The 26,232-nt window shown below is 42.2% G+C and overlaps 2 long non-coding RNA genes across 11 annotated transcripts in view; one reads left to right on the plus strand and one right to left on the minus strand.

The window, feature by feature from the left end:
• Nucleotides 1-26,232, plus strand: part of LOC122681435 — a 122,245-nt gene that overhangs the window by 42,813 nt on the left and 53,200 nt on the right. The window lies entirely within an intron of this gene.
• LOC122681436 overlaps nt 1-26,232 on the minus strand; it is a 109,340-nt gene that overhangs the window by 29,762 nt on the left and 53,346 nt on the right. For 3 of the 7 annotated variants that reach the window (XR_006336973.1, XR_006336974.1, XR_006336971.1), the window contains one exon: nt 16,785-16,886. The exons of 3 other annotated variants lie outside the window; for them this stretch is intronic. This is a non-coding gene — a long non-coding RNA (uncharacterized LOC122681436). Of the gene's footprint in view, nt 1-4,038; nt 4,152-16,784; nt 16,887-26,232 lie in introns of those variants that run through there. One more of the 7 variants, XR_006336977.1, reaches the window with a different exon arrangement.

Genomic DNA, 26,232 nt, shown 5'->3' on the forward strand with positions numbered 1-26,232 from the left:
CTGGCTTGAGAAAAAGGGCTGCCTCATAAATATTTGGGGAGATGATCTGTATTTCTGGGGCATCTTACCTTTGCCTGGACTGAGACAGCGATACCTCCATCCTTAAGGAAATGCTAAATCAGCCTCAGGCTGCTCTTACAGAAGGATCTGTGACATGTGTTCCAGCTTAAGATAATTTCTCACCACACCACACAAACTAAACCGCCCTTCTTTTGTTCCAAAACAAAAACCTTTATCCCATATGACTCTTTCAACAAGAGCAACAAAAAAGAACATTTTTACTTTTTCAAGTAAAACTGATAATAAAAAAAAACAAAAATCTTCCATTTATATTTCTTAAGCTTCCCTGGGCTCCCCTATATTAAACTAAGTGCATATAGTTTCAACAGATGTTAGCTTCAGAAGGAGTTTTAGAAAGAATCTGTTTCAACCTTCAAGTTAACATGGAAATCCATTCTCTTCATAAATACTTGTATGACCATGTGTCCTGTCTTTAAAAGGTTGTCTATTTCATTTCTGAAAAAGCTCTAATAAAGCCTAATCCACAGGAAAGGGCTTTCTTTCACTGGACTTATCTCTTATATGGGTTCCTTACACATATATTCACAAGAAAAAGGAGAGTAAACTACAAGACTCAAGAGTAGGCCATTTCTGTGAAATGATAGCACAAGGAACAAAAGTTGATAGATTTGATCAACCTTATTAATTGTGAAAAGAGAAGTCTCACAAGGAGCCTTGGCAAACCCCCAAACGGATCCTTTCTCCTCTTGGTGATGGTCTAGAGACAGTTGTGGAATGTGAGATTTTGGTCTAACTCGAGCACAGAATAACATGAGCACACACCCAAGTTAAGTGAATCTCTAGTGAATAGGTCCGTGCAGTCTCCAAAAACCAAGCACGAGACTGTAATGAAAGGAAGTGTTGACAGACAAGTTATAACACACAGCCAGCCAATTTCTGAACACAGTGTTTTGGCTGACTAGCCTTGGACATGGGAAGAATTATGTTACTCAATTTACAACTTATTAAAGAAGCAGAGAAGCCGTTGATACAGATGGCTGATTCTATATCAAAGAAGTCCAGGAGAGGCGATATTACAGAGCTTCTATTGAGCCAACTGTCAGGCAGTACTTAACTCACTTTTACCCATACCTAATCATTAGACAAGAATGAATTTTCAAAAGGCAGAAAAAAAACTAAAAGCCTGCAGTATTCTTAGGAAGCCAAGACGTTGCCCTCTTGTTATCTGCAAAAGCTTAGACATGCTGATAGAATCTGTTTCTTTCCTTAGGCAAGGCAGTAATGAATTTTTCACACGGTGCATGTGTCTCGCCCTCAGTTGCCTATGACAGGCAGGATGCAATGCCTCTGCATGGGAAGGGGGCCGAATTGAAAATATATGATGATGTTTTATGCTGGTAGATGAAATCTGCCCTCCAAATACAATATAAAAACTACTACTGATTCACCAGAAGCAGCACACGGTACCTTATGTACAGTTGATGAACATTTTTAACTTGTCAGCCCCAAAAATAGGCCCCAGCAGAGTTAAGCAGGAGAAGAAAAGAGCCATCCCACGCTGCAGAAAGAGCCAAAAGACTCATACTGTAGTCGTGAGTTATGCCTGACTTTGGTAATCTTGCAGAGGCCTAATTTGCCTTGTCTACAGAAAGGGGAAACCTGGATTTCTCCAAGATTTGTTCAGCCCTTACGGTCTGTGATTTTATCTTCTTGGATGAATAACTACAGCACCTAGCAGTGGGAAACAAAAGCCATCAAAAAACCTTCATAAGCCTTAGGTCCATGAGAGGGCTTCTGGATAATGTATTTCGGAAGACGAATAGGCTCTTAGTCCCCTCACTGCCGTGTGGGTGTGAATTAATCACCCCACCACTGAGTCATCTCTGACCTTAGAGAGACTTAAATTTCTTTCACTTTTCTCCCTTTGTAAGTGGTGATAACCTGTCTAACCAACACCTTACCAACCAGATCTGACTCATAAGAATTAATTAATCTTACATTTTCTATTCTATGGAAGTAAATATTCTAAAAAGGTAACGAATGTGTTTTTTTTTTTAATTCTTTTACATTTTTGGGGTGCGGGGGAAATCTTAGTTCCCTATCCAAGGATTGAAAGCAGGCCACAGCAGTGAAAACGCACAGCCCTAACCACTGGACCACCAGGGAACTCCCTATTTTTTAAAACAACAACATGTCAACAACCTATGTGGTGTCATACTTAAGTTAAACCATCAAAGATAATATTTTGACACTCAAAGTATTTGACACATGAAGTAATTGCCAATTTTCTTTACAACCACAGTTCTTCAGATTTTTTTCTGAATTTCAGACTACTTATCAGAATGAGTCAACAGCTTGGGTCGTATTTCCTTTTCTCTGCAAGAGGATTTCACATGGTGAGATGGGATTTCCTTTATTTAAGATGTTTGGAATGGTCTCGCTGGTTCATTTCTGGAATGGGAGAATCCAACCAAGAGCTGAAACTGACATTATGCATAAAGGATGTCTTTGGCATGGCAGTAATTTATACTTCACATGTGACAAGTAAATGCCAAGCAGCTGTTCAGTCCATGCAGAAGCAAATTTCATAGAATATAAACTCCTGAGTCAGGAACACCCTGACGTACTTCAGACCTGGGTAACAGGCCAGGCTCATCTCCAGAATAGTTATGTATGGGGGCAACTGTTGGGAGATTCTTGAAAAACACAAACAGTTCCTTGGAACTTTCCAAGACTCTTCAGCTACTATTTGGTTTCTTTCCTCCTGTTTAATTTGACTCATCTATCTGGTGACCCGATTAGGTCAAATTTTCACATTTCAGGATAATAAATTTTGTCTCTCCATTAATATCATCAGAACAAGATATGAAGCTATGGATGACATTTTTATTTGATGCTAATTCCTCCATAACTATTCTTCACCTTCAAAAACCCAGCCATAGCTTTTTTTTTCTTTTCAATTTTGAAATTGAATCATAGTTGATTTACAATGTGTTATTTTCAGGAGTACAACAAAGTGATTCAGGTGTTCATATACATATTCTTTTTCACATTCTTTTCCATTTTAGGTTATTACAAGGTATTGAATATAGTTCCCTGGGCTGTACAGTAGGTCCTTACTGCTTATCCATTTTATGTATAGTAGTGTGTATCTGTTAATCCCAAACTCCTAATTTATTCCTCCCCTGCCTTCCCTTTTGGTAACTGTAAGAGTATTTTCTATGTCTGTGAGTCTGTTTCAGTTTGGTAAATAAATTACTCTGTATCATTTCTTTTTTAATTCCACAAATAAGTGATATCATACGATATTTCTCTTTATCTGACTGGCCGCACTTAGTATGATAATCTTTAGGTCCATCCATGTTGCTGTAAATGGTGTTATTCCATTCTTTTTTATTCAGCCATAATTTAGAGCAGAAAATAGATGATTCAGGCCTTCCATTTATTTTTAACACATTCAGTTGGGGGTGAGGGGTGGATTTTTAGTTAATTTCCCATAGGTACCCAAAACTGTGAAATATTTTTTCCCAGTACTATCTTTAAAAGCTAGTGAAAAAAAAAAAAATCCGTTGTTACCCTGAGTTAACTGAGCTATTTCTGGATCCAAAATGTGAATCTGAGAATCAAAGCATGGGGACCCCAGGGTGATCTTCCCATCACAGCAGCCTCTCTTCCGCAGAGGAAAAGTGGAAAGTGACAGGGTTCAGAGGCAAGCCAAAAACATGGCAGAGAGACTGGGACTCACAGGAAAAAAAGTTAAAGAAGCACATTTTCTGATCTTGATCGGGAAAAGGGAGACGTGAAGTGTGATGGACTCTAAGTCATCAAGCTTGTGAAGGAGCCCGAGACACAGGCGATGGGAGGGCATGTCTGGAGAAAGCGAAGGCAAGTGACAACACGCGGGTTGCTGGGGGCGGGGCTGGTGTCCCCCTGAGAAGCGGCTCCTGACAGTGGGGGCTGTCACACCCCAGAGCCAGGGGCCCCGGAGGCTGCGCTTGGAAATTAGATAGCTCTTACCTGCTGGGATCAAAGCTGTGGGACAGCACTGAATCTGCTCAGGAGACCCCTTTCAAGGGGAACAATCTCTTGGCTACGGTGGGAGGAACGCTGATCATGAAGAAACAAAAAGGACTCTCAACTGACTCTCTATCCATTTCCTTTTTCTGTCAAAGCAAGAATTTTTTTTTTTTTCTTTTCTGAGAGGATGTGTATCCTGAGGAAATTATTATTTTCTATTTGCTTTTGATAAGAATAGCACTAACCACTTCTGAGTTTTTAGCAGAAACCTCTGGCAGGGAGGATGGAAGGCGTGGGGCACCCTCTAAGACTCAGTTATGAGTCTTTCTCCAAGGTGTCTGTCCATTAAGGGAGGCATGAGAGGGCAGGGCCGCTGTGTGCCAGCTTGCAGGAGCCCTGAGGATGTCAGCCTGTGTGGTTCTTACAAAGAAAAAAAGGAAAGGGGGGAATTTGAGCTCTTACAGAGCAGCTACCTGAGGGACTGGGCCCCCCAGCATTTCTGAGTACTGGGGAAAGCAAGAGGAGCTTTTCCAAGCTACACTTGCTTTCAGTCAGGTGATTCTGAGAAAGTGGCACGTGTTTCTTATAAGCTTCCGGATAAAAATTGTATAGACTTGTATTGCATCAAAACATGTGGTTTTCACACTTATTGCTGTGGCCATCACAGGATTTTCACACTTATAAGAACATCTTGGGAGGAGGACTAAGAAAGAAATTTGAACCCTTCTGCAGACTTTTCTTCCCACTCAGATGAACCTTTGCCCAGATGAGATCTGTTCCACTCTGGTTGTTCCCGTGCCAGAGGCCACTTGTGCTATAGTTTGTTAAATAAAAATGGAGACTCGCCTGCAAAAAAGCAGTACAGTCTTTCCAATAAGGAAGGACAGGAGTCTGTTGTGTCTCTTTTAAAATACAGAGTCAATAGTTACTTCAAGATAGTTTCTACAGCCCTTTCTGAGGGAAGCTGAAGCGAGTGCCCTTGGGGAGTGATTATTATCTATTCTCTCCTAGTTGTTGTTTAGGGTACAATATGTAGTTTTCCCCTGGCAGCTGGGAAATTATGTTGTGGCAGGAAGGACATCATTTTGCCTGTCTTGAAAGGCTTTCCCCAAGGGATCTCAGGCTGAGACTGTGCTGATAAAAGCGCACATATAGAGAAGAAAGATTTCTTTCTTTCTTTCTTCCTCTCCTTCTTTATAATCTTTTGGTTACACATCTTTGAGAGGGAATAAACTAAATATAGAAATAAAGTAGAAAAGGAACATGAATATCTAATTTGATATGGGCAGGTTCTGCCTACATCGTGAGTAGATTAAATTATGGCAATTTCTATATTACTGTTTCAGCTCCAAATGGAAATTGGCCCATTTGTAGATTGGAGCATCTTTCTGCAAATAAACCAGCTGAACTTCTTCAAAAGTATACATGCACACAAATCTGAAGCCTTTCTACAACCTACTGTGTTGTAGCCACAAATGGCTGGCTGACATCCCCAAAGGAATGAGTTATCCTGCCTTCCCAGGCTTTAACTCTCAAACGTTGTGTCTCAGAAGCGCTGTCTCTTCTCCCTACTAATAAACGTCACGATTTTATATACTGTACTACTGGCAACCACAAGCCATTTCAAGTTCCCATCCCTAAAGTTGCCTATGTTTTGGGTGGTTTGGGGCTACATTTTGCCTATGTTTTGGACTAGTTATTCTCTATGCAGGAAGGTAGCACCCAGTTAACTGTGTTTGGAGCCTTCTGTGAACAGACCAGCCTTCAGAAATGAATGCAATAAAACATATTCTTAGATGCTTTTTGGACAATTAGTTCCTCTGATGTAAAGTGTCCCCCTTTTCTCCTCTGATATCTAGAATTAGTAGAGGAAAGTGCAGTGGCATTGTACTCTGGTACAGTTGTGTTTGAATTTCAACCTACCGTGTGTGAGCTGTGTGACTTTAAGCAAATTGCTTACCATCTCTGAGCCTCAGATTCCTCATCTGTAAAATGAGTGTTCTTATCTCTTCCTTACAAAGTTGCTGTGAAGACTGGTTGAGAGGATGTAAGTTCCCTACATATGAACCTTCGAGTCTCGAACTTTCAAAGATGCACACACGCGTTCGCCTGTCAATCACGTGGGTTAGTACCCGAGCCTGGCATGCGTCGTCACGTGTGAGCACCCTCTACATGCGACTGTGCCTTTGCGTACCTTACTGTGGATACTGTCTAGAGGACAGGAGTACACTACCTTCGTTTCAAGCCCAGGGTGTACCCAGACACCACTGGATCGTTTTTTTCAAGAAGGTGGATAGAACTGAATCGAGTAGCGAACCAGAGCCTGTGCCGTCAATGTCAGGCTTGAGTGAGATTCCAGCTGGCCCTCCGTCTCCTGTTGCCGATGACCCTTCAGCTCCACCGTCTCCCACCTCCGCTCCCTCCTCCCGCCAGTAACTCTTCTCGCCTGTTCACTCCATGCCAGCCCCTGTGTGCCAGCTGTTGTACCGCACTATGGTACTTTTCAAGGTACTGCGCTCTAAGTTTAAAAATGTTTTCTTTATTTTTTGTGTCTTTTGTTAATGTATTATTTGTGTGAAAACTATCATAACCCTATTACAGTATAGTACTATATAACTGACTGTATTAGTTGGGTACCTAGGCTAACTTTGTTGAACTTATGAACAAACTGGACTTACAGTCATGCTCTTGGATTAGAACGCATTCATATGCAGGGGAGTTACTATAATGAGACACATGGTGCAGAGTAGGCACCTGGTACTATTGGTCCATTGGTAAGATCATGCCCCACCCCCACCCCCAAATTGTAAGAAGATTCCTGGAACAAAATTGGAACGAAAACTCACAGAAATACTAAGGAGGGATAGAGAGTATAGACTGACACAATAGACTGCACTGAAACCCAGTCAGTTGTTCCATCTTTTCTTCCTAATTTCTTTCTCTTACTTCCTGGCTGTTCTGCTTGGGTTCCCAGAAACGGAAACTGGTTTAATTTCTGAAACTTGCAACTCTCATCAAAATGATTCAATTCTTCTGCTCACTCTTTCCAAAAGAATTCAGAATGGCAATGACCATGTGCTTTCCTAGCCAGTTCCCACATTAATGCCTGTTTATAAAAAAAAAAAAAAAAAAAAATTGACCTCTAGCCAGATCCAACTGGAAGGCTGTAGCGAACTTCCTGGGCCAAGGTCGCCTGGGGTCAGGTACATTAATAGCCATTCCCTCCTCTGAACTTTCCTGGGAATTTTAAAAACCTCCTGAATCCATGATAATGAACTGTAAGGACCCTACTTCCTATTTCCGCAGGAGTATGGAATTTGCAATTTACCTCTTCCTGCACTTTTCCTTCCAACTGCAACAGTGTATCCTACACTACTCAATAACCTGGGGATTTGTTAAATCCTCCATTTGTACAAAATGTTTCCCACTGATTAAATTGCTTGTTAAAACCAAGTCCTTTCTCAGGAAGGGCTTTGCAAGCAGGCATGTGTGTTAAGTTGCTTCAGTCCTGTCCAACTCTTTGTGACCCTATGGACTGTAACCTGTCAGGCTCTTCTGTCCATGGGATTCTCCACGCAAGGATAATGGAGTGGGCTGCCATTTTCTCCTCCAGGGGACCTCCCCAACCCAGGGGTTGAACCTTCATCTCTTACATCTCCTGTTTTGGTAGGCAGGTTCTTGACCATTGGTGCCACCTGGGAAGCCCAGGAAAGGCTTTGCTAAGAAGGTATTGATAGGTCCTCAAGTAATTGGTATATTTACTGAACACATACTTCAAAAGTGCCATCTCAGTGACTCCTCCTAACAAGTATTGATACTTCTGGATGAGGGACACCGAAGCCTGGACCGTCACAGGAGCCCCTAATGGGAGGATGCAGGACGAGCTCAGGCCATCTGATATCAAAACCCAGACTCACTCCGTTGTCTTCCCTGTAGGTTCCAGCTCAAACCATTCATTTTGCTGCTGTAACAGAGTCTGTATGGGTGTTTCAGAGAAACTGAACTAAATCATGAAAAATACCCCTTTCTACTGTCTTCTAAGGGTTCTAGAGTTCTAAGGGTTCTAAGAGTACCTTAGAAGAGAACCTTCTAAGGGTTCTAAGAGTACAAGGTTACTTCACTTCTAAATCACACCTTCATTTACTTAGAACAGATGCCAAACTGAAGAAAATCCTAGAATTCCCAGAAAGCTGGCTTATTTTTTTTCTTTGAGCCAAATCACCATAGTATGTTTCTAAAAGGCATTAATTCTCCCCCAAAGTTGAATGGGACCCCTAGGAATGTAAAGTCATTATTAGGAGCAAACCCCAGGAGCTATTTCCTTTCGCTGTTGGATCGCGGTGCACAGAAATCACCTTGATCTGGAACAGATAAGTTTTAGTGTCTTTCTACTTAGAGAAAACCAACACAGGAATTGCATAGAAAATGTTAAGTTTCTATCCAGAGCAGGAAGCAATTTCAAAGCCAGCTCCTAAATTCCTAAGCACTTTATCTTCACAGACCTTCTCTGGTTCTTCCTGGCTGACCAGATCTGGTCTGTGTGCCTTCCTTCTGGGCCACATAAGCTTTCTAACAGGTACCAGTGTGGTGTTGGTTTTGAAAAGCAAGTTCTATACCAATTCACTTCTTCCTAAGCATTTCTCCCCCGCCCCCAGGTTATCACAGTGGTGAGGGCAAAACCTTCATGATCCACAGCCCAGACACAGGCTGCTTTTCCGATCTCTTCTTTACAGTCTTTCTGATCCACCTGCAACTCTGAGAAGGAGGGTATATATCTTCTTCCTTTCCACCTCTCTGAATCCTATCTACCCTCCTAAGTTCAGCTCTGACTAAGACAAACCTTCCTACAACAATCACTACTGTTGTTCCAGCAATCATCCAAGTCTGTGCTGTGGTTCAGAACCGAGACAGCTGAAACAGTACAATTCAAGGCAGGGAGTGGAATAACATAAAGAGAACCATCTGCATCCACAGTTGTTGTGTACGCGGCAATGCTGGAAGGCCGCGTACCACTTTGAAGAGGCATTGAGCTAATAAAGCCCTCATAAAAAAGCAGGAAAGACTGCATGAGACTCAAAAATTAAGAAAGCAAAAATTCAAGCACAAAATATTCAGGGCTAAGACCAACATGTGGACCTGGAAAGAAACCTGATCATTGAGAGCACTGACCCCAGTCATAATGAAAAGGAACTGCCGGTTACAGAGGAAAACACGTCTGAGCACATGTCATCCACCACAGGTTTCTATGTAGTTTAACCCGCACATGATTGGCTCTTCCTGGCATGCTTAGTATCTAAACTGCTAAGTGAAAAATCCTTGTTGAATCCCAAAGATGGGAAAACTCATGTGCTAGGAGCCCAGATTCAGACGTAGATCCAGGGCACTCCATCAGGTGACTCCCACCTTTCCCATCTGCTCCTCTGCGATGAAGACCCAGCAATTAGAGAAACAGCTGGTATTACCCAACAAGAAGGAAGTAGACAAGACAGCCCCTGTGTCCCTTTCTCACTTAGACAAACAGCAACATTCAGATGCTGATTAGATGCAAGAATGGGAACCCAGAACTGTGTCAACAGTTCTTCAGTCCCTGGACCCATAAGATGGTCAGAATCAGTCTGAGGACTGCAGAATTTCTGGAGATGGCCCCATATCTGGATGGTCTTTTGCCTGAAGACACTTTAGAAACTCTGACAGCTATGAGACAGAGGTCTCCATCCTGCATGTTTTTCTTGGTTACTTTCTTTTTTTAAACTATGAAAGTGTTGAAAGTGTTACTCAGTCATGTCCACCTCTGCGACCCTATGGACTATAGCCCTCCAGTCTCCTCTGTCCCTGGAATTCTCCACGCAAGAATATTGGAGTGGGTAGCCATTCCCTTCTCCAGGGGACCTTCCTGACCGTGGGATCAAACCCAGGTCTCCTGCATTGCAGGCAGATTCTTTACTGTCTGAGTCACGAGGGAAAATAATTTTTAATTATTTATTTTTGGCTGTGCTGGATCTTCATTGCTGTGTGGGCTTTTCTGTAGTTGCAGCGAGTGGGGGCTACTATCTAATTTAGGTGCATGGGTTCTTGTTTGTGGCAGCTTCTCCTGTTGTGGAGCATGGGGCTCTAGGGCGTGTGAGGTCAGAGGCTGTGGCTGCCCAGCTCTAGGGCACTGGCTCAGTATTTGCGGCACGTGGGCTTAGTTGTCCCACCGCTTGTGGGATCTTTCCAGACCAGGAATCGAACTTGTGTCTCCTGCATTGACAGGCAGATAGTTCACTACTGAGCCACCAGGGAAGGTCCCCCTTTCTCTTTTTATAGTAATTGGCTGGGTGCCATGGGAAAAGCAAAGATGGAGGGACTATAGTCTGTGTCCTGACGGTGCTTACAATCCAACTGGTGAAGCAAAGCACATTCACATTCACACACCTGGCATGTGCTGCCAGTTATGATTAAGGACTAAACGAATAGGTGATCCATCAATGGCATGTCGGGGTGTCAGTCTGCACCCTGGTGTGCCAGCCACAGCTCAGCGCACTCGACATGAGTCAGGGTGCAGGGAGGCCACAGCTAAAAATGACTTTTGTATATAACCTGGCAGAAAAGCAGCTACAGCATGGGGGGGTTGGGAGGCCAGACAGAAGGGGAGTCCCCCGCTCCTTTCCACCTCCCACCTACTGGACTATCTGCCTGGAATGCCCCTCACTGCAGCCCTCTGTAGAGAAGGATCCGCCTATCTCTTCCCATCCCCCACCTCATTACAAGGAAGAAGTGTATTAAGTTGTTTTAAAATTTCCTCTTGGCTCTTTTCAGTTCTGCTTTTTGGCTTTTTCTATCTCAAGCTCATTAAACGTGATTTAAAATATTTCACCTTACCTCCTCATTCATTCAGCTCTTTAAAGTTTCCCTTCACCACTCATGTTTTATTATCACCTCTGCATTATAATCATGTTCCCAGCTGCAAAGATCATCACACACCTTGTTTTAGCAATAGGTTTCTTTTTCTTTTATCTTCTAATTGGAATTTACCTTCAAAATCTTCCAAGACTCCTTCCTGCCGACTCCCCATTTTTATTCCCTATGATTCACACCCTCTTATATTAAAGCTCTCTCCATTCAGGAAGCCAAACACTAGCTTTTTCTTTAAGGCTTTCTCTCTGCAGTTACTCATTTCTTAGAAAGGCCTTTCTCAGAACCTGAAATTCACTGTAAAATGCACAGCTTAAGTTGTCAGGAAAACCAGTTAGTTTCTATAGGATGAAGCAAGACAGAGGTGACCTTGATTCACCCATGGAGTAGACATCGATAAAGGAGGGTTGGAAGCAGAAAGACCAGAGTTTCTGTTTTACAAAAGAAAATTATACTTGATTATAATGGTGTCCTATGTGGGTTTTTTTTTTTTTTTCCGAAATAAGCAACTAAAATTAGAAATTTTGTCGGTTCCATAATTTGCCAATGAGCGGCGTCCAGATGGGTGGGGAACAATTGACTATTCCACGCAGAGAGAAAGACCAGTGTGAACGTGTCTGCCCATGACTCAAGGACTCGCTGCAGATGACAGTGCCCAGCTGGAGGCCACATGGGAACAAGGGGGAACTTGTGCCCACAGGACACGCCCAGTGCCCGCCAGGCGTGAAGATTGCAGAACAGGCTTGTAGGGCAACAAAGCCTTCATTACTCTCAAATTTTCCCATCGGTGAGAAAAAGTGCCAAGTGCCTCCTCTGTCCTGAGGAGGCAACTGCTACATTTTTTTCCTCCAGGTTTTATTGAGATATTAATATAATTGCCATATAGCATTGTATGAGTTTACGGTATACGGCATAATGGTTTGACTTACATATATCATGAGATGACTTTCACAGTAAGTTTAGTGAGCATCCATCATGTCATACAGGTACGACATAGAAAAAAATAGAAAAAAAATTTTCCATGTGATGATAACTCTTAGGATTTACTCTCAACAACTTTCATATACAACCCAGTGGGATTAATTGTATGTATCATGTTGTACACTGCATCCCTAGTACTTACTGATTTTATATAAGGAAGGTTGTATTTAGAATTAACTCTCAGAAGGGCAAGGTGGGTGGACAAGCCTAGGAAGTGAATTCTGGGAGACTCCTGGATATGGAGCATGGTTGGATCTGAGGACTAATTGAATCTGTAGTGGCACTGAGCCAGAACTGACATCTGTTCTCACCATTTGAGACTCCAGAGTCTATGTTCAGGATGCCTGAAATTCCAGCACAAAATAGTCAGCAGGTTGATATTCTTGAACTGTTATAAATTATTTCCTTTTAAGAATTGTGTCAAATCAGAAAGAAGTTAGGTGTATAAGTCATAGAAAGAAATTCACATGTAGCATTCTCAGTGGAGGAGCCATGGAACTCTGCTCAATGTTATGTGGCAGCCTGCACGGGAGAGGAGTTTGGAAGAGAACGGATACATGTGTATGTATGGCTGAGTCCCTTTGCTGTCCACCAGAATCACAACATTGTTAATCAGCTATACCCCAATACAAAATAAAAAGTTAAAAAAAAAAAAAAAAGAACAGAGTGTCCTGAGGCTGAAAGGGCTCAGGATGAATGAAATTCCTATGCCTACTCTCACATAAATAAAAAGTAAGTCACGGTCTGAGAGAACAATATTTGCACAAACATTCCCCACCCCAGAAGGCTTATATCTGGGCTATAGAAAGAAGCCTTATAATTCACTAAGAAGACAAATGGCCCAATTTGGAAAAGAAGATAGGTGGCATTTAGGTACATCAAAGATACTCATTGGGGAAATGCAAGTTAAAACCACAGGAAGATACTATGACCACCCACTAGAATGGCTAAAATTAAAGACTGACCTACAGTCGGTCAGCAAAAATGTGGAGAAACTAAAGCTGTCATCTGCTGCTGGTAGGAATGGAAAATGGTAAAACCACCTTGGAAAACAGTGCAGCAGGGACTTCCCTGGTGGTCTAGTGGTTAAGAATCTACCTGCATTGCAGGGGTCATGGGTTCAATCCCTGATCAACGAACTAAAATCCCACATGCCAAGGAGCAACTATTAATACTGAAGCCCATGAGCTCTGGAACCCACGCTCTGCAACTACTAAGCTCGTGTGCCACAACTAGAGAGTCCATGTGCCACAACGGAAGATCCAACATGACTTGATGAAGACCCGATGCAGACAAATAAATGAACAAATATTTTTTAAGAAGAAAATAAAACAGTGAGGCAGTTTCTTCCATAGTTAAACACACATCTACCCAGACATATAACCTAGCCATTCAACTCCTATGGGAAGAAATGTATTCAGATAACTGACAAAGACTTGTAGATCAATGTCCTTAGAGCTTTCTTCATAGTAGCCCAAAGGAGAAACATTTCAAATGTCCAGCAATAGAACAATGGGTAAATGACTGTAGGCATCGCTAAGAGAGTAGGCTATAGGTAAGTAAGAAAGAGTGGGTTATTGATATGTGTAAATATCAAAATAATCACACTGAGTAAAGAAACCAGAACCCCCCAAAATGTAATATTATATGATTCACTTACATAAAGTTCTAGAAACTGCAGACTTCTGTATAGTGATATCAAGTAGATCGGTGGTTGCCTGAAGATGGAGGAGAGACAAGAAGAGAAAAAAAGAAAGGGTGACCCAGGAAACCCTGGGGGTGATGAAAGTGTACCTTATGTCGATGGTACTAATGGATTCATGTGTGTATACATACTTGTACATTTTATACATGTACAGTTTAATGTTTCAATTGTTCGTCAGCCTTTCAGTTGTTGTTCAGTTGCTATGTCATGTTTGCCATTTTTAAAAAGAAATAACCATGTAGTCAGGCTCTACATTATTAAATTATGAGATCTAAAGCTCTATTTTAATCCAGAAGTTCCAACGTGTGCTCACATGAAATGTGTAACTGAGATTCCAAAACACAGTGACATCATCAACTTTTTACATAACTGGCTGACGACATTCCAGGAAAATGTCCTATACTATGAAGACCTAAGTTAAAACTCCCATTTCACCAAATACTAGCCTGAGGGACTTTAATCAATTATTTCAACATATGTGAACTTAAGTAATTTTTATAAAATGCATGAAAGAGTAATACTAAAAATGTCTACAACATAGGCTGTAGTAAGCATCCAGTGAGAAAATGATATGTGAACTTTTTTAATAAAATTATAGATCATAAAAGGATTAATAACCATAGTCCAATTATTATAATGACTGCATGCCAGGCAGCATCCTAAGAGTTTTTTGCTTGTGTACTGTTTTCAGGAGCTCTGCGAGGTAAGTACTGTGACTCTTCTCCTTGCTGTGGGTTGGTGTTTAAAGGTTTAGAAAGGATGGAATATTTGCTTGTGGGCACATATTTAGGACGTGGTGGGGCTGTAATTTTCACTCTGGTTTCTTAGACTCCACAGGCCGTAATTGTGAGTATTGTATGATAGTGTCTTCTCCTATGATTTTTGCATGAATGGATTCCAAATGTACATGTAGATGCATTCACTCCTTGAGAAGGCAGATACCCCACTGCACTGGGTTTTCCAAGCTCTATGGAATGTGATGTTGGCAAAAGTTATTATGAAGTTCTTCTCTGTTAAGTAGATCTGATATAAAGTGGGTCTTCAATTCACCTCTCTATACATATGGGTGGATAGAGACCATTTCCACTAACAGAATAGATAATGATGCCAGTCTTATGAAAAAGTGATACAAAATATACAAAGAATTCATACAACTCAACATCAAAAACAAACAACCCAATTTAAAAAAGGGCAGAGGATCTGAATAGACATTTTTCTGAAAAAATGGCACATGAAAAGATGCTCACTATCACTAAACATCAAAGAAATTCAAATCAAAACCACAATGAGATATCACCTAACACCTGTCAGAAAGGCTGTCATCAAAAAGACAAAAAATAACAAGTGTTAGCAAGATTGTGGAAAAAAGGGGCCCCTGTGCACTGTTGGTGGGAAAGTAAATTGGTTCAATCAGTATGTAAAACAGTATAGAAGTTCCTCAAAATACTTTAAAAATAGAACTACCATATGATCCAGTGATTTCACTTCTGGGTATTGTCCCAAAGTTAACAAAAACACTATACATATATATATATATATACATATAAAATTTATAATAGCCAAGTTATAGAAGCTATCTAACTGTCTATGGATAGATGTATGGGTGAAAAAGATACACATACACACCTAACATACAATGGAATATTACTTGGCCACAAAAAAGAATAGAATCTTTCCCTTTCCAGCAACATAAGTGGATCTGAGGGTATGCTAAGTGAAATAGGTCAGAGAAAGGCAGATACCACATGATTTCACTTATATGTGGAATCTAAAAACCAAAACAAATGAACTCACAAAACAGAGTCATAGATACAGGGAACAAACAGGTATTGGTCAGAGGGGAGGGTGTTGTAGAAAGAAAAGAAATAGGTGATGGAGATTAAGACATTCAAAATTCCAGTTGCAGAATAAATACATCACAGGTTTTGAAATGTACAGTGTGAAGAATACAGTCAATGGGAAACAAAAAAAAACAAAAACAAAACTGTGTGAACGGTTATTCCTAAATCCGTAATAGCCAAGTGGAGAGGCCACCCATGTAGCACGGATGAATGGACTGATGGATGGGAAAAGATAGAAGACGCAAGGTTTACTCCTCAGATGCCTGGCTTTTTAATCAGGTACTTGATTGAGGCTTTTCTGTTTCATTCACCAATTAATTTTCCTACCTATTCTTCTATTAATTTATCTCTCATTTTTTGGAAAACCTTTTCTTCTGTTTTCTACTGTTTTCATTCTTTCTGATCATTCATTGATGATTTAATTAAATATGTCTACCTAATGTCTTGAAATAGGCGATGAAATAGGCTTGTAAAAATAAAATGGGGAAATGAGAGTGATTAGCAGCTTAAAATGACATCCAGCCGACTTTCAATTTCCTCATTACACTGGCAGAAACAGAACACAATTACAAAAAGAGACTCCAAATATATCATTAAAAATATTACTTTAGCCTTCTCTCTAACCACCTGTTTAAAAAGTAATAGTATTTATTCTAGTAACTATGACTTAATGAATTTCAAATGCTCAAGCAAATAATAACTGGGAAAGAGAGAAATTAAGCAAAAGGAGAAATAAGACAAACTATTTGCTATATTATGCTGTGCATATTATGTTATGTATATTATACATAGTTATATATTGTGTTTGAAGTAGAATTATAGGTTGTATTTTATAGATGATTTTTATGTACTATTTATCAATCCAGTAAAGAATCTGCCTGTAATGTAGGAGACCTGGGTTCAATCCCTGGGTCAGGAAGATTCCCTGGAGAAGGTATTCCCTGGAGAATCTAGTATTCTTGCCTGGAGAATTCCATGGATAAAGGAGCTTGGCAGGGTACAGTCCATGCCATTGCAAAGAGTTGGACATGACTCAGCGACTAACACATAGATATATACATAGTTTAAAGACCCTATTGTCTGTGTGGGGAATTCCCCAGTTAGACCATGGTGGGAAGCAGGCCCAACTTCCATTACTGAAACTGAAAGTGACAACTTTCCCCTAATCCCACCTCCCAGCCACAAGGTACAACCATGTGGCATCAGAGGCTGGGATTTGTATTTGAGAAAATCAGTGTGGGAGAGATCAAGGTAGTCTCCCCTTTGAAACTATTTCTAGGTTGAGGTTTTGATTCCTTTGCAAAGGAGAGGGCAAGTAAACATACCTGTTTAAACTGTAAATATTCCTGGGACTTCGCTGGTAGTCCAGGGGTTAAGAATCCACATTTCAACTGCAGGGGGCTCGGATTTGATCCCTGGTCCAGGAACTAAGATCCCACATGCCATGAAATACAGCCAAAGAGAGCGGGGGGAAAAGAAAGTAAGTAAAATGTAAATATTCCTAGATAAGTGAGATGTTACTGAGCTGGAAGGGAGAGAGATTGCTGTTCATTATAAAGGAAAATCAAGGGAAACAGGACAAGTGAGAATCATGTTTGAAAGAAGGGTGCTGGAAATACTCAAGAGACAGCCCAGCCTGGGGGTCCCAGGGGGACAGAGAACCCAGACTTCTGGAAAGCCTGGGAATCTGGGAAGAACAGACGAAGGTCTTCAGGTAGGAGTGGGCTGCTTCAGTGTGTGGTCCAGGGCAGCACAGGCCAGACGTTAGCTCAGTAGATGCCAGAATTGTCACCTATTTTAAAGTAGGGGGTCTCCCCTTATGGCCCAGCTGGTAAAGAATCCGCCTGCAATGCGGGAGACCTGGGTTCAATCCCTGGGTTGGGGAGATCCCCTGTAGAAGGGAATGGCTTACCCACTCCAGTATTCTGGCCTGGAGAATTCAATGGACTGTGTAGTCAATGGGATCGCAAAGAGTCGGACACAACTATGCGACTTTCACTTCACTTCACTTTAGTTAAAGTAGGGAAACTCCAATTAATGGTAATTTTCTGTGGAGTGAAAGCCTTCTCAGGGCCTGCCAGGTGGCACTAGTAGTAAAGAACCCGCCTGCCAATGCAGGAGACATAAGAGACGCAAGTTCTGTCCCTGGATCAGGAAGAACCCCCTGGAGGAGGGCATGGCAGCCCATTCCAGTATTCTTGCCTGAAGAATCCCCGTGGACAGAGGAGCCTAGTGGGCTACAGTCCATGGGGTTGCAAAGAGTTGGACAGAACTGAGTGACTGAGTTGGACACAGCATAATCTGCTTAGTCATTTACAACCAGTTCATTAGAAGATGAGTAAGTCCTCTCAGGTTTCAGGTGAGCCTCTTTTCAAGTTCAGTCTAAGTATCATTTCACAATTATCTGTTGAACAGCTTAGACCTCGAAACTGCTGGCACTTGCCTTCAGAGAGGACCACACTTACTCCCCATCCTGCTCAAGAAATGTAGAGATTCAGCTTGTTTTTTCGTTAATTGTTATTGTTGTTTTTACATTTTCTCCTCATCAATCTGTCCCTCAGGTCATTTATCAACTTTGACTCTTCCTAAAATTCCACAATCTGTCACTATTCCCCCAACCCTTAACGAACCTCTTACTTTAATTTTTCCCTTTGACTCTCCTGTTTATTTTCTAAAAAATGAAGGAAGCTTGAATATTAGCGTCTGTCAAACATAAAACAGCAGGAATGCAGATGCTATAAATTAACAAGCCAGAGAGTCAGATTCTCCAGGAAATAACCGGCTCCTGGAGGTCAGACCCTTGGGGCTCTCCTGAGTGCCTGCAGACTCTCCTGCCCATTGCCATAGGTAATGCCCGGTGGGGAGACTCAGAGTCACAACATGGGAGGGGGCAGACTAAAAGCCAGAGATACACCTGGCCACCACCTGGATGAGACTCTTAACTTTTTTGTGCTCTTATCCATGTCAGAGTGTGGCTGCCAAGATGCAGAGATTATTTTAATAACCCCAAAGAAAACATTACACAGTATCAAGGCTACTGCATCAGCAGACCTGAGTTCGATTCCCAGACATCCACCCCCTGCCGCAGCTAAATGGCCTCAGTCTAGATCTGCCCCTCTACTTCTCTGTCTATAAAATAGGGCTAACATTAGCATCATGAGTTTTGTAAAGATTGAATTATACATATAAGATGCCTGGCATATTACAGGTACAAAATAAATGCTATCTTTTTAATCCTTCCTTTCTCTTCCAATGGTAAGTATTAAGAATTAATTTTGGGACTTCCCCAGCAGTCAAATGTAAGACTCTGTGCTTCCAATGTGAGGGGCATGGGATCGATCCCTGGCTGAGGAACTAAGATTCCACATGCCACATGTCATAGCCAAAAAGAGAATTAACTTTAAAGATTAATGTTGTGGTTACTAAATAATTTATAAAATATTAAAGTAATGTATCTGAAAATGTCTGTGTAATATAAAGAGCAACAATAAAAGCATTTTTATAGAGCATTTTGAAAGTTAAAGCACTAGATAAAACAGAGATGCTTCATTATTAATTATTACATAAATTCATTAAATTAATTTTGTCCTAGTTTGCTCATCTTAATAGAGCACAGTATTCCCAAAGAAGCTATTACTTTTCATTTTTATTTGTCAAAAGTAATCTTGAACTGGATATTCAAAGGCAGCAGATCATCTAAAAGTCATTCTAAACAGTCAACTTCCCTTTGAAATGCATTTTATGTCACTAGGGGGACAAGATCCTTGAAGGCAGAAACATTAATTACTCCTTTCATATCCCCAAATCCTGGCTTGTTGACGGTGTCCTGTAAACAGTTTTCAAGCTGAATTTACAAAGTAAAAAGTCCAAACTATTTCTTATCACATGTCAGGTGACACGACAGTCAGAGATCAAGCATGGAATTCGGAATTTGTCTCACAGATCTGAAGAGAGGGCTCAAAATCAACCAGCTCACTGATGAGACTGGGACTCAGTCGAGAAACATCATCCACAAGCCTCTGCTTTGGGGTCAGAACTAACCATGTTAATGTCATAAATGCAGCCCTTTGTCCGACACCTCATTCTTTGTCTCCTGTTAGCCAAAGTGTTGAAACTGCTTCAACTTCCACACACCAAACATACAACCTTCTCCTTCCTTCCTACTACAAAGACACACCTCCACCCCCGTAAATGCATCTCTGCCTTACCCGTCCATCCCCAATCTCAACTCCCTTTGAAGGGAACAGAACCCTCTTTATTGAATATTCTCTCTCCCGCATCTGTTCCTCACTTGACTCTCTTCCATCAGTATTGAAAGTACTGCAGATGCTCCCATCTTAAGGAGCAAACACCAAACAAAAGCTCTTCTTCTTGACATGCTATCCTCGTCCATCCGTCATTCTGTCTCTATCCAACTGAATGCAGAGTTCCAGAGAATAGCGAGGAGAGATAAGAAAGCCTTCCTAAGTGAGCAATGCAAAAAAAAAAAAAAAAAAATAGAGGAAAACAATAGAATGGGAAAGACTAGAGGTCTCTTCAAGAAAATTAGAGATACCAAGGCAACATTCGTGTAAGGATGGTCTCAGTAAAGGACAGAAATGGCAAGGACCTAACAGAAGCAGAAGAGATTAAGAAGAGGTGGCAAGAATACTCAGAAGAACTGTACAGAAAGGTTTTAGCAACCTGGATAGCCTCAATGGTGTGGTTGCTCATCTAGAGCCAGACATCCTGGAATGTGAAGTCAAGTGGGTCTTAGGAAGCATTACTATGAACAAAGCTAGTGGCAGTGATGGGATTCCAGCTGAGCTATTTAAAACTGTAAAAGAAGATGCTGTGAAAGTGCTGCACTCAATATGCCAGCAAATATGGAAAACTCAGCAGTGGCCACTGGACAGGAAAAAAGTCAGTTTTCATTCCAATCCCAAAAGAGGGCAATGCCAAAAATGTTTAATTGCTCTCATTTTACACGCAAGCTAGCAAGGTAATGCTCAAACTCATTCAAATTAGGCTTCAGCAGTATGTGAACCGAGAACTTCCAGATATACAAGCTGAGTTTAGAAAAGGCAGAGGACCAGAGATTAAATTCCCAGTATTCACTGGATCATAGAAAAAGCAAGAGAATTCCAGAAAAACATTTACTTCTGCTTCATTGAGTACACTAAAGCCCTCAACTGTGTGGGTCACAACAAACTGTGGAAAATTCATAGAGATGGGAATACCAGACCTCCTTACCTGCCTCCTGAGAAACCTGCATGCAGTTCAAGGAGTAAGGTAGAACCAGACATGGAACAACTGACTGGTTCAAAACTGGGAAAGGAGTACATCAAGGCCGTATATTGTCACCCTGCTTATTTAACTTATATGTGGAGTACATCATATGAAATGCTGGCCTAGATGAAGCACAAGCTGGAATCAAGATTGCCAGGAGAAATAACAACCTCAGATAAACAGATGATACCACTCTAATAACAGAAAGTGAAGAGGAACTAAAGAGCCTCTTGCTGAAGGTGAGAGAGTGAAAAGGCTGGCTTAGAATTCAACATTCAAGAAACTAAAATTGTGGCATCTGGTCCCATCACTTCATGGCAAATAGAAGGGGAAAAATGGAAACTGACAGATATTATTTCCCTGGGCTCCAAAATCACTGTGGACAGTGACTGCAGCCATGAAATCAAGAGATCTTTGCTCCTTGGAAGGAAAGCTATGACAAACCTAGACAGCCTATTTATTAAAAGGAAGAGTCATCACTTTGCTGACAAATGTCTGTATAGTCAAAGCTATGGTTTTTCCAGTAGTCATGTACAGATGTGAGAGTTGGTCCGTACAGAAGATTGAGCGCTGAAGAATTGACACTTTCAAATTGTGGTACTAGAGAAGACTCTTGGCAGTCCCTTGAACAGCAAGGTGATGATCAAACCAGTCAATCCTAAAGGAAATCAACCCTAAAATATTCACTGGAAGGACTGATGCTGAAGCTGAAGCTCCAATATTTTGACTCCCTGATGTGAAGAGTTGACTCATTAGAAAAGAGCCTGATGCTGGGAAAGATTGAAGGCAGGAGGAGAAAGGGACAACAGAGGACTCAATGGACATGAGTTTGAGCAAACTCTGGGAGATAGTGAAGGACAGGGAAGCCTGGTGTGCTGCAGTCCGTGGGGTTGCAGTCCATGGGATCACAAATAGTCAGACAGGACTTAGCAACTGAACAAGAACAACAATGTCATCTCTTCCACAGGAAGCCCGAGGAAGCATCAACACTCACTATGTCCATTTCTTCACCTTCCACTTAGTCCTTGAGTAGTTATGCCACGATTCCTTGAAAACTATTCTCACCAGGATTTGCACCCACGACCTCCTTATTATGAAATGCAATGGGTATTTATTTGTCCTGATCTTCAGCCCTCTACAGGGTCTATCAATGCTGGCCATTCCTCCTTGTTAAAGCATAATATTCCCTGTAGATAGACCATATTGTTTTAACTATTTTTCCTATCTCCTGCAACCTCTTAAATTTTCTCCTACATCTTTCAGTCTCGTTTGAAGGTTTGTCTTTCCTTGACCATTCCTTCCACGTTGGTGTTCCACGGGTTAGCCTGGTCTCAGCTCGTTTCTCACTCTCTCTCTCTAGAAATCCATCCTCTCACTGGGTTGTCTCAAGGAGAAGCACCATGGCTGTCTCAGGCACTGTTGCAATGCCCAGAATCTTGAACTTCCTGTTTAGTGAAGGCCCTGGTGTAGGTCAAGAGTGCATGTGAAAAGAGTAGATGCCCAGGAAGTCCTGACCTGTGCTCCTGCGGCTGCTGGCCCCCAGGAGCTGGCTGCTAAATGAGCCAAACAGGAAGAATCACAACCTAGAGGACTAAAGTGTGAAGTGTGGGATGGTCTTGTCTCAGTTTTGATGACAATGGGATCGTGGTCCTGGAAGGTCCAGGGCCGCCCATAGAGGGATCTGGGCCACCAGGACCTCACTGCAAATTGGAGTAGCATCACATCATGCAGAGGACTGACTTTCCACAGCAAACTCCGCCCCGAGGTCTGTCACATTCCAGGCTCAGGAGGGTAAAGCTCAAGAGGAAGTGATTAGGTTTCATTAACACAGGATGTGGGAGTTTAAGTCATTACCTGGAAAACTCAAACAAGAGGAGACTACATTTACACTTTTGGCAGGATACACAGTTCATAACATCCAGGCTAGGACACTTTGATGGTGCATTTCTTTTTCTTTTTATTTTTTAGAACTTTATTTATTTATTTTCTGCTGTGCTTGGTCTTTGTTGCTGTGTGGACTTTTCTCTTGTTGCAGCAAGTGGAGGCTACTCTCTAGTTGCTGTGTGTGGGTTTCTTGTTGCAGTGGTTTCTCTTGCAGAGCATGGGCCCTAGGGCATGCAGGCTCTAGTTGGAGCACATGGGCTCAGTAGTTGGAGCACAAGGGCTTAGTTGTTCCACGGCAGGTGGGATCTTGCCAGACCAGAGATTAAACCTGTGTCTCCTGCAATGGCAGGCAGATTCTTTGCCACTGAGCCACCAGGAAAGCCCTGCATTTATTTCTTAATGGTATTTTCCCTGTTCCCAGAGCCTCAGCAGAAAGGGAGCAAATAGCAAATATGCTCTCACAGTGACAGTCCTGAAAATGAGTAGCAAATTTATCTCTTGCTTGTCTTTCTCCTAGAAGTAGTCTGGCATATGTGTGCTCCCCCAAGAGCCCTGGAGGCAGCCAACACTTTGACAGGCTCAGTAAATAATGAGCAAACGCTTTACAGAAAGTCTTGTTGTATGAGGGCTCCAGACATGAGACTCGCTGTGACTTGATGGAAACCACTTGCCAAAAGACCAAAGGTAGTCTATCCTACTTCCACAGAGCCCCTGGTATCTACTTCATGCCAGAGTCTGGCTCAGATTGGGGCTGAAAGAGAAAGCAGATTTGGTTCCTTCAAGGAACTGATGGAGCATGGATGCCTCCAAGAATTGGCCTTCACTCGGCTCTGTACTCCTCAGGTATAACGTCATCTCCTTTTCTCTCTGTCGCAGGGGGAACACATCTTCTTACCAAAAAGCCTCCCAGTTTCACCCAAAAAGCATCCCCTAGGGTCAGTCTACCATCCTCAGAAGCTCAATAGAATCAGCAACTCTTGCTTTTCCCTTCTAATCTTTCCTTCTTCTTCCTTTTCTCAAACTGCCCCTTTTGAGCAAACAGCTTTGACCCTTGCTGTGGAAGGGTCCCGCTGCAGCCCCTCACCAACAAGCCTGTGTCCAGATTCACCCTGAATGCTGTCCGCGCTGGACAGTTTCCCCCAGGGAGTAAGACATTGCTGTGCTGAAGTGTTAATGCGTGTTAACCTAAACTGTATTTTTAATCTTTAAAACGGCTTTCACAGACAAGTTTTTCTAAAGCTTTGAGATATGGATCAGTAACCTAAAAATGAGGGGAGGAGAAAAAGGGCTTCATTTGGCAGCTGGAGAAACCCTAATCCTCTTCAAGATGAACAGGTACCACAAAGATGGCAGCTTCTTTCCTCTAGCGGTAAACTCCGAAAGTAATCAGAATTAGGTCAGCTCACAAATCAAGAAAGAAGCCCTCATTAGACCTTGTTGGGCTTTCAAGTCAGAAAGCCAGCTGCCTCCTGGATTATTCACAGCTAGTTCTGACTCAATACAACACTGGATTCATTGTCTACACACACACACACACACACACACACACACACACACATGAACGCCCACTTCTCCCACCCACCCCCACAATTTCTTTCTGCTCCTAGGCGCTTTTTGAGGAAAGATGGGCTTCAGGCGGTAAAGCGTTTGCCTGTAATGCAGGAGACCTGGGTTTGATCCCTGGGTCGGAAAGATCCACTGGAGAAGGAAATGGCAACCCACTCCAGTACTCTTGCCTGGAAAATTCCATGGATGGAGGAGGCTGGTAGGCTACAGTCCATGGCATTGCAAAGAGTCAGACATGACTGAGCTGTTTCACTGGTTCAGTGGGGGAGAGAGAGATCACTTAAGATGAGAGAAAAATCCCTCAGTGTAAATCTATACTTGGAAATACAAAATATTTCCCAGAGAAAGCTTTCATCTAACTAAAAGAGGCTGAATTACCTTTAATTGAGTTTTTTTGTGTTTCCACACTCAGCAAGAAGGAGGTCAATGATAAAAAAAATAAGACTCTTTCCCTCCACCTTTTTTTTTTTCCAAAAATGATTTAAAGAAAAACTATAAAATGCAAAAGACTGTTTATAAAATAGGGACGAACAGAAGAAAGGAAGTGAGGCAAGTAACACAGATGGAACCAGGGATGATGGCAATGTGCCTCCCACAATGAATTCTTCACCACAGCTGTTGGATGGCAAGGTGGATGCTGTGTTCTCCAACGGACGTCAAAGGGGGCGTTCACAGTGTCCATGACATAAAAACAAACCACTGTTTAAGGGAAGTACAACTGTCCCCTCAGGAAGTGGGAGGGGTCCTTCTAATTAGGACAGCATTCTCACAGCCGACAGCACGAGTTCCATGGGGCTGCGCCCTACAGCAGCCTTCTCCTCCTGGTCCCCTCTGTCTAGGCGATGCCGGTGCAGCAAAATGCCCCTCAGAAGAAGCAGTTCCCCAGGGGCCACTCAGTGTAACACGAGCCTTCAGGTCCCGACAAATCCTGTGTGATCCAGGCTGTGAACCATCCGAGGAAAGCAATGGGCTCGGCTTAATTTGCTCCACTGACTTTCTCATCAATACTGGGCAATAATCCCCTGGCAGATACGTGGTTACCAATGTGCGCTCATCCTCACTGCAGACCGACTGGATGTGCAAGGATATCCTTTTGTACATGCATGAAAAATGGGAGACCACAGTCCCAAAGTTTTAGTAAAATAGTGTGAACACACTTTATAAAATAGGTGGAATCAGATGATCACTTCAGGCAAACTAGTCACATCGAAAAAAATTTTTTTATTCTGCACAGCACTCTGTCGTGTGTGCCCTCCAAAATGAATTACTTGGAAATATGACCGAAGAAAATGAGCTTACTTTTCTGTGGCAGAGTTACGGTAAATCAGATAAAATAAAAATGGGTCACATGCATCAAGCAGAGGAGCTTTAACTTTTTAATTTTTCTGATAATATCACTTGTTATGGTTATCATAGCTGTTCGATTTCTCCTACTTCTGTGCAAACAGGAGGACTGCACTCTCGTGTCCCCTTGGGAGTTAGACGTGGCCACGTGAGGTACGGGCAGTAGACGGAAGAGCCAGTGTGTAGTTCTCCACTGTCCCGTCCCCCTTTGGAATCACTGACATACAGTGACAGAGCCTTCTTCAGTCAAAATCTCTGTGTGAGTTCTGGATACAGCAGGCTTTCAGCAACTGCCTGATTCTGCCTCTCTAGCTCACTGTCTCAGGGCTGTGTATACATACAGTACACCCACCATTTCTTATTTGGCAGCTTCTATGTTTGCTAAGGGCTTCCCCACTGCTCAGTGGTAAACAATCCTCCTGCCAACGCAGGAGACGCAGGAGACACAGGTTTAGTCCTTGGGTGGGAAGATCACTTCAAGGAGGGCGTGGCAACCCACTCCAGTATTCTTGCCTGGAGAAATCCCATGGATGGAGAAGCCTGGCAGGCTACCGTTCACAGGGTCGTAGAAGAGTTGGACTTGACTGAATTGACTGAGCACTCGTGTTTGCTACACTCTCAGTCTGGGAAGCCTTTTCCTATCCTGTCTTTACAATATCCACATAAATAACTCCCTCTGATAAGGCCCAGCTCAGATCACCTCTTCCAGAA

The sequence above is a fragment of the Cervus elaphus genome, chromosome 23 (genome assembly GCF_910594005.1).
Source record: "Cervus elaphus chromosome 23, mCerEla1.1, whole genome shotgun sequence".
NCBI lineage: Eukaryota > Metazoa > Chordata > Mammalia > Artiodactyla > Cervidae > Cervus > Cervus elaphus.